This window comes from Myotis davidii, unplaced genomic scaffold (assembly GCF_000327345.1).
Source record: "Myotis davidii unplaced genomic scaffold, ASM32734v1 scaffold802, whole genome shotgun sequence".
In the NCBI taxonomy this organism is placed as follows: Eukaryota; Metazoa; Chordata; class Mammalia; order Chiroptera; family Vespertilionidae; genus Myotis; species Myotis davidii.
The window spans coordinates 464743-474427 of NW_006295887.1; positions in this window are offsets into that span (position 1 = coordinate 464743).

The following is a 9685-nucleotide window of genomic DNA, read 5'->3' on the forward strand; positions in this document are numbered from 1 at the left end:
GTTCGATTCCGGTCAAGGGCATGTACCTTGGTTGCAGGCACATCCCCAGTAGGGAGTGTGCAAGAGGCAGCTGATCAATGTTTCTCTCTCATCGATGTTTCTAACTCTCTGTCCCTCTCCCTCTCTGTAAAAAAATCAATAAAATATATTTTTTAAAAAAAGAAATCAGAGTGCCTTCCAAGTTTGTTGACAATGACAACAATGCTCATGGAGGCCATTCCTACATCAAGTATATATTTAGGTAAAATGGTCCAACTACTTTGGAAACAAGCTTGGCAGATTTTTACAAGTTAAACGTGTACTTACCATGAAAACTTAACTCTACAATTTGCTCCAAAGAAATGAAAGTGTATTTCCACAAAAAACTTCACATGAATGTTCACAGAAACTTTGTTCCCAAAAAACTGAAAACAACCCAATATGCAACAACAGGTCAATATGTCAATAAATTGTGGTACATCTACAGCAATACCAAACTGATAAAAAATGTCTGATTCACACAACATGGGTGGATTTAAAAAACATAGCACTTAGTAAAAGAGCCAGACAAAAGACTATAAACAGTATTATTATTTTATTTATAGGAAACTTTACAAAAATGAATCTAATCTATAGGGGCATAAAGCTGATCAATGGCTGCCTGTGGCCAGGGGTGAGGAGGGAGTTGCTACTGCAGGAGCATAGGGAACTGTTTGAGGTAGAGGAATTGTTCTGTATTATGGTGGTTACCAAAGTGTATACATTTGTAATTGTTCTATATCTTGGTTTAGTGATGGTTACCCAAATGTATACGTAGGTCAAAATTCATTGAACTGTACACCTAAAATAGATGACTTAATGAATGTAAACTATACCCTAATACAGTTGACTTGAAGAAAAAGAAAAGAACTGTTCTGGGCACAAGACAAAGAGGTAACAGGAGAGATATTTCTAAAATGCTTGTCATCTAGTATGAAGCTGAGGGGCAGCCCTGTGGTCTAACAACCCTCCACTGAAGAACAGCGGATGGCAGTGTGAATTAAGTGACCAAAGAAGCATATGGACAAGGAATAGGAGAGTGGGAGTGCGCGCACATGCACACACGTGGGTGGGACGGGAGCTGGGGGGAGAGGAGTTCACTATGGCCTGTAGTTAATTGATGACATATCATTTTGGGTGAAGATCTTATTTATGTTGCTCTTTCATCAAGACCTGTTTCCAGCCCTGGCCAGTGTTGCTCAGTAGTTGAGGTGTCAGCCTGTGCACGAAGGGTCTTGGGTTCAATTCATGGTCAAGGGCACATACCTGGGCTGCAGGTTCTATCCCCAGCCCTGGTTGGGGCACGTGCGTGAGGCAACCAATTGATGTGTCTCTTTCACATCAATGTCTCTCTCCTCTTCCCTCCTTTCCTTCCACTCTCTCTAAAAAAAATCAATGGAAAAATATCCTCAGGAGAGGATTAACAACCACAAGAAAGACCTGTTTCCAATCTCACTTCCTCCATAAATTCTTGCTTGACTCCCTACCGCAGCAACCTTTTCTTCTTCCCCTCCTCTGAATTCGCAGTGTAAGTGCTGTTCAATATATTTGGTAACAACCATGGACTTTTTTTTTTTCTTGAACTGCTATTCTATTCATTTATCTCTATTTTATGTGTGGTTAGGCCTTATCTCATTTATACAAGCTCCTTAAGAGAGAACTGTACCCTGACCTCCCACAGTTCCTTAACTATTGCCACCATGTAGTTTTTGTAGATGTTCCTGATTTATCCTGATTTTCAATTCCTAAAACTTGGACTGTGTTAACAATTCGGGGTAAGGAAGAGACATCTACAACTCTATTATGATTGTTTTTAGAGACTAATTAGGGTAATTTATCTCTACTTCTACTTTAATTGACAGACCATAATTTCTATCACAAAGCCAAGACCCTCTCTAGACAATGTTGCCTTTCTGAGGCAAATTGAAGTTGAGTTGGTATATTTACCCAAAGATTTCACAGCTCAACGATATATTTTTCTTTGTCCATTAATTTTAGACAGTGGAACAGAGGGGGAGAGACAGAGAGAAAGAGAAACATTGATGTGAGAGAGGCACATTGATTGGTTGCCTCCCACATGTGCTCTGACCAGGGTTGGGGATGAAGCCTGCAACCGAGGTACATGTCCTTGACTGGAATTGAACCTGGGACCCTTCAGTCCGCAGGCAGACGCTCTATCCATTGAGCCAAACTGGCTAGAGCTCAATGATATTTTTTCAATCAGGAATTTCAGCCAGGGCAGTCACATTTGTATTTGAAGCCTGCCAACTCTGACCAGAAATCAGGTTCTCCGTGTAAGACACACCTTGACAAGTGGATTAGATGTTCTAATGAAAGGCAGATCAATGTCACTCATGTCACTATAAATAAATGTCTGGACCTGCTTATCAGCTTGTAGGGTTGAGGTCTTACCTTTAACACTTCTTTACTCTTTATTATTCTTTAAACGAGGTCTTTTCCATCCTCGGTTTATGTCCCGAAAGGGAATTACTACCTTTTCAACTCTTTGAAACATGTTCCTCTGTCAACTTCCTGTCTTTTGCTTTAGGAGACAATACAACCTGTGGCCTGAAACAGGAATCTGCCAGAATTTTCTCATATGTCATATTAGGGAATGAATTGTAGTGGGAGCCTTTCATTAGCACTGGATCTAGGACTTCCTGTACCTGCTTTACAAGCAAATCATGTGCTAATGGCTTTGACTGTTTGGGGTTATATTTTAGAGCCTGGGATTTGCCATCTAAATTCATATAATAACAAGCATGGATTTCGATTCGTGGTTTGGGGCAAATTCTTTTCTTTGAAACCTAAGTACATAGAGCCAAAGCTTGCTAAAACATCAGTAGTTGCCTATCCACACTTATATACAGACAGCATCGTTTCCCAAAGTATCTGAAGGATACATGAAATATCTTGCCCTCCCCCTAAAAAAAAAAAGGTTTTTATGGTTAGAGAAATATAGAAATGAGGCATACAAAGAGGTTCTAATATGGCCACAGAAATGCTGCCTGTTTAGCTCAATTTAACCCAGAGCTCCCTAAGTTATTTGACCACAGATCTCCTTTCTTTCACACTCTGGGGTACATTACTCATTGTTATGTCTTCTGTTAACTTGAGGTGTAACATAGACTGAGAAAGTTTGGAGTTAATCTTTCTGAATACATTCGGCTCTATGTACATACTGACGCCTTAAAATGCATCTTTCAGATACCTACATTTCTGTACAGTATTACCTTCTTCTACCTACATTTCTGAGCTGCATTCCTTTTTTTTCTTTTTTGTTAATCCTTGCCCTCGGATATTTCCATTAATTTTTTAGAGAGAGCGGAAGGAAGAGAGGAGGGGGGAGGGAGAGAAACATCAATATGAGAGAGACACACTGATTGGTTGCCTCCGAATGCACCCCAATTGGGCCAGGAACAACCCTGCAAACCAGGTACTTGCCCTTGACCGGGGTTTGAACCCGCAACCCTTTGGTCTGCAGGCCAACACTCTAACCCGGGGTCCTCAAACTTTTTAAACAGGGGGCCAGTTCACTGTCCCTCAGACCGCTGGAGGGCCGGACTATAGTTTAAAAAAAAAACTATGAACAAATTCCTATGCACACAGCAGCGACAGAAACACCCGGCGGGCCAGATAAATGTTTTCGGCGGGCCGCATGTGGCCGGCGGGCCCGTAGTTTGAGGACCCCTGCTCTAACCACTCAGCAAAACAGGCCAGGGCCTGAGCTGCATAATTAAGTTCCTTGAGTATAAAATGGAATATAAACAAGCGTTTTGTATATTTGCTCTCCAATGTCATGTTCATTTGTACCTGTGAATTACACTTGTTTATAATGATTGCAGATTGTTGTGGGTAGCAAAGAGCAATTGAGACAAAATCTTAGAAATTTAAAAACGCAGCTTTGGATGGGTTATAAGAGCAGGAACTTAGACTTCATTTCTGTTTTTATGGTCTAAGACAGAGGTTTCAAAGTTTTTGGTCTTAGGACTCCTTTATGCTCTTTTTTAAAATATATATATATATTTTGATTTCAGAGAGGAAGAGAGAGGGAAAAAGAGATAGAAACATCAATGATAAGAGAGAATCATTGATCAGCTGCCTCCTCCACACCCCACACTGGGGATCGAGCCCACAACTCAGGCATGTGCCCTAACTGGGAATCGAACTGTGACCTCCTGGTTCATAGGTCAAGGCTCCACCACTGCACCATGCTAACTGGGCTGTACTCTTAAAAATAATTGAGTACCTCAAAAAGCTTTTGTTTAGGTGGATATTATGAACATATTACCAGGTTAGAAGTCAAATATGAAAAAATTTAAAAATACTCATTGGTTAATTCACTTGAAAATAGCAAGAAACCCATGTTAACATGCTTTTATGAAAATAACAATATTTTCCCAAACTTAAAAACAATTAATAAGAAGTTTGGCATTGTTCCACATTTTAAAAATTCAATATCTGGCTTAATCAAAGACAACTGGATTGCCACACCTGCTTCTGACATTCAATCTGTTGAGTTATCTATGTCACATAGCCTCTGAAAATTTCCACAACGCATTTGGGGAATGGGAGTGAAGAGGGTGAGTCACATCTTGATACAGGTATTATTATGAAAGAAGTTTTGACCTCATGGACCCCCTGAAAGGGTCTCTGGACTATATTTTGAGAACTATCGCTTTAAGAATTCAATTCAATAAAAATACTTGAGAATATGGATTCCCACATGATAAACAAACATCCCTAGAGGGAGTGTTCCTTCCACTCTCATTTCCAATCAAATTTGACATTTTGAGACTGTGTTGTTCTGTTTCCTCCCTATTATCTCTGAAGACCCCATTAGATGACTAGATTTCTATCTTTTCTAAACGTCTGTAGCAATGATCATTTGTGCAGTTCATTTGGGATTTTATCATACACTGCAGTAAGACTTTATTGGTCAAATTGTAACTTATTTTATTATTTCATATTTTGTGGTTGTATCTTGTCCTTGTTATGGATGGTAGATTCTTTGAGGCCAATAACTTATTTTGCTTATAGTGCCCATCATGTTTCAATGACTGTGGACCATGTATATCCTATATAATAAAGAGCTAATATGCATAATTGCTGTCACGCCTTAACGGTTCAGACACTCAACACTGGGGAGAGAGGTATGGGGACCAACCAGGCACAAATGAGCTCGCGAGAGAGGAATGGGGACCAGCCTGGCTGCGGCCCAGGAGAGGGACAAGCCGCATGCATGCCCCACAGTCCCCGTGGTCCCGGGCGCCAGCAGCTGCCCCTGTGGCCCAGGAGAGGGACAAGCCACCCACCCCGTGGTTCTAGGCATCAGCAACTGTGCCTACGCCTGCAGCCTGGTAGAGGGACAAGCTGCCCATCCCATGGTCCCGGGTGCCTGTGGCTGCGGCCCGGGTGAAGCTGCCCACCCACAGTCCCCTGCACCTGTGGCTGGCCCAGGCAAAGCCAGCCTGGGTCCTGGGTGTCTACAGCTGACCAGAGGGAGGGAAGCCCAGGTGTCGGGTGCCTGCAACTAGCAGGAGGAAGGAATCCTGGGTCCCAGATGTGGGGCAAGGCAGAGGTGGTTAGGGGCGATCAGGCAGGCAGGCGAGCATTTAGGAGCCAGTGGTCCTGGATTTCAGACATGCCCTGAGGGGTCCTGGATTGGAGAGGGTGCAGGCCGGGCTGAGGGACACCCCCTCACCCCGTGCACAAATTTCATGCACCAGGCCTCCAGTATTTAATACTTTGATTTGCAATGTAAGAAGTGTGCAGATATAATGCTATGTGTTCACCAATCCTGTTTCCTTTTGCTAATCCTGGGCACTCTGGAAGACTATATTTCCTAATCTCCTCTGCAGTTGGGTTGGGATCATGTGACTGGGGTTTGGGTCAAATATATGTGAGTAGAAATAATGTAAGCTACCACCAAGCTCAGACCTTAAGACAGCCCTCCTGTCCTGTCTTCCTTTTCAGTAGCAACTGTGGTCAGGTGTTGAGCTGGCAGAACCACAAGATGAAAGCAGCTGGATCCCTGAATCACCACATGGAGCAGAGCACTGGAGAGTAGCCCAACTCCACATATGGTAGGCTAATGAGATTTCAGGCATTACTTGTTACTGCAGCAAAGCCTGGTTTATTGATACAGGCATACTTTGCAGATTCTACTGTGGGTTTGGTTCCAGACCACCACAATAAAGTGAGTTGTCACCTTTTTGCTGGTGGAAGGTCTTGCCTTCAATTTGAAAAAAATGCAAAATCTATGAAGTGCAATAAAGGGAAGAGCAATAAAACAAGGCATGCCTATATATGAGAGGAAAGAGAACGTTCACAAATAATATAGGAAATAATGTAAGATGTAATATCTTATATTAGAAGTCAGGGAGTACTGTGGAAGATGAGTGGGTAGGAACCAAGTTTGGGCTTGTGTGCCGGGGGAGATTTTTGGAGACGAGGGGAAGAGTGGACGAGTAGAAATTGAATTGGCTGTATAAACTGTGTAAGGTGGAAATGAGCAGGAAACAGAGAATGGAGACAGCCTTGATGTTAGAAAGTGAACACTAAGTGGGGCCTGGAAAAATGAGGTTCCAAAACCTTTTAGGTGGAACATGCTACTAAAATCATGGGGTTTCCTCAAGTCAAACAGTGTGAAACCCAACAGATAACCATTCAACGGCTAACATTTGCTGGGTGCTCAGCATGTTTTGAGTTGTGCTCTGAGTGTTACATCATTGAATCTTCACAGAAATCCTGTGAATTGTGTAATCCTCATTTTAAAGATGAAGAGAGTAAGGTTTATAGAGGTTAAACATCTTGCCCAGTATTAGTCAGGGTCCTCCAGAGAAACAGAACCAATGGGTTATATGTGTGTGTATTTACATATACATTACACATACAAATACACAGATAGATAGGTGGGGGGAGGGGCTGATTTACTTTAAGGAATTAGCTCATGCAGTTGTGGAGGCTGGCTAATGCAAAATCTGATGGGGTAGGCTGGCAGGCTGAAGACTCAGGGAAGAGTTGCAGTTTGAGTCCAAAGGCAATCTGCTGGCAGAATTCCTTCTTGTTCAGAGGTCTGTCTTTGTTCTATTCATGCCTTCAACTGCCTGGATGAGCAACCCTCCCACCCCCTTACCCCCAACACACATACATACACTATGGAGGACAACCTGCTTTCCTCATTAAAATGTTTTAATTTCAAATAAAAGCATCCCTGTACAAACACCCAGAAAAAATTTGAACAAGTATATGAGCACTCTGTAGCCCAGTAAGGTTGACAGATAAAATTAACCATCACAATGATTTAAAACACATCAGGTTATTCACAATGAATTTTATAAGAATACTGACAGCAAAGATGCATTTAGTAATCCAGAGAGCAAATAGTAGACAAATATTTTTTAAAGTTCACTATACTTACAATAACAGGGCTTTAAAATAAATGAATGTTTACAAACATGCTGGTTTCTACAGTCTATATGATTTAATATTATTCTTCATATTAATAAAGTCCAGATATCAGCTGGGGCCTTACTCTGCCCCGTTGAGGTCTAGGCAAAAATGTATCAAAACCTCCTGGTACCCAGCCTGCAGAAGTTGAAAGCCTGGTTCATTCAGTATTCCTGTTTATTTCCAATGCTTATAAGCTCTCCTGGCCTCTTCTGCTTCTTGAGTTCTGCTATGTTGCCCAACCCTGTGGTTCTAGACCAGGGGTGGGCAAACTTTTTGACTCGAGGGCCACAATGGGTTCTTAAACTGGACCGGAGGGCCGGAACAAAAGCATGGATGGAGTGTTTGTGTGAACTAATATGAATTCAAAGTAAACATCATTACATAAAAGGGTACGGTCTTTTTTTTCAATACTTTTATTCATTTCAAACGGGCCGAATCCGGCCCGCGGGCCATAGTTTGCCCACGGCTGTTTTAGACTACAGTGACCCAAACCTGAGACATGCTCTTTTCTGATTTCTACAACAAAAAAACCCCACACCAAAACTGAGTCTGGTAGAATTTACTGGAAACACTGGGTTGGGGAAGGTGTCACAACATTTAGCCTTTATCAATCCTGCTGCCTTTCAATTTCCCTTTTCTTTCTACCTTTCACCCTCCCCTTTTCTGAGTGCCCCAAATTCCAATTTGTTTAACCTTTTTATGCAAAACAATTTTAGCATCCATCTCCTCAGACTTTGTTACTTTTTTTCGTTTGTTTTGTTTTTACTTTTTCCTTTGCAAGGGATAGGAATTTAGCTAAAAATAGCTAAGGGAAAAAGGAGAATTTATTGGCTCATGGAGTTAATAATTGGACAGGTTTGTAGGAAGAGGGATTTAGCTGTACTCAGAAACCACTGAACCAGGGACTTAAATCTGCTTCTCTAATTACAGCCTGGCAACAATTCCATTTTTTTAAAAATATATTTTTATTAATTCAGAGAGGAAGGGAGAGTGAGAGAAACATCAATGATAAGCGAGAATCATTGATTGGCTGCCTCCTGCACGCCCCCTACTGGGGATCAAGCCCGAAAACAGGCATGTGCCTTTGACTGTAATCGCACCTGGGACCCTTAGGTCCGCAGGCCGAGGCTTTATCCACTGAGCCACACCAGCAATAGTTTTCGCTGTCCTTTAGTAAAACATGGGCTAACCATTTCTCTAATTTCCAGACCAGCAGTTTGAACAAAGTGGCATTAGAGCACAGAGGAGGGGGCGATGACTACAGCATACCAGGTAGCACGGAGAAATACTTCCACAGGGGCCTCTGAGGTGAGCCTATAGGATTGAATGTGATTTGTCATCAGGCCAAGAGCGGATTCCAGGGAGGCAGACTTCCAGGCTTGAGTAAATGGATAGGAATATGTCCTCTTCCAGGCCTCCCTCTTTACAGGCTGAAAAAAACATACTGGAAGCCATCAGAAAACAAAGGATAAAAATATTCTGTTAGTGCAAGGACAGGATCAAATGATCTTGACGTGGACTGAACCACAGCTGTGTGAATAAGCCAGTGACTTAACCCCAGTACATCTTGACTTTCTCATCTGTTACATGAAGACGATAAATGCCCCCCTCAGAGGGCTCAAGTGACGATTAAATGAGATAATCCCTTAGCCTATGCTTGTATGTTGTAAGCGCTCAAATAAATGCTGGCGATTGACATCAGCAATTATTTTATACTCATAAATGCAGCCGGAAGGTTGAATCAGATGCTAAATGCCTGCTAGATTCCATCTAATACCTAAAGTGAGTTACATACACTACCCATCGTTAGTGCAAAATACTTAAAAAACACTCTTTTAGTAAACTTTATAACTTAAAGTAATATGCTTTTAGTTTTGTATTGCACCTCCTTTATAAAGTTCCCCTTGATTTACCACTTTTTGAGGTTAGGTACGTACAAAACCAGGAAGTACACTTAACGATGCTTTGACTCTGCTCTGAGCTGAGATGGTACCCAAACCTGCAAGGAAGCGCTTCCCAGAGGCCTTCGCAGCGCGCAGCTGACCACCCAGGGGAGCCCAAGGGCTGCGGAGGAGAGATGCTGGGAGAGCCGCGGCGAAGGCGTGCTCGACCTCGGGAGCTGGGGATGGCGCCGCCAAGAGCGAGCGCGCCAAGCGAGGCCGGCGCGGTCCTCACCACCCGCTCCGCCTCCGAACCCCGCTTCGGACAAGCA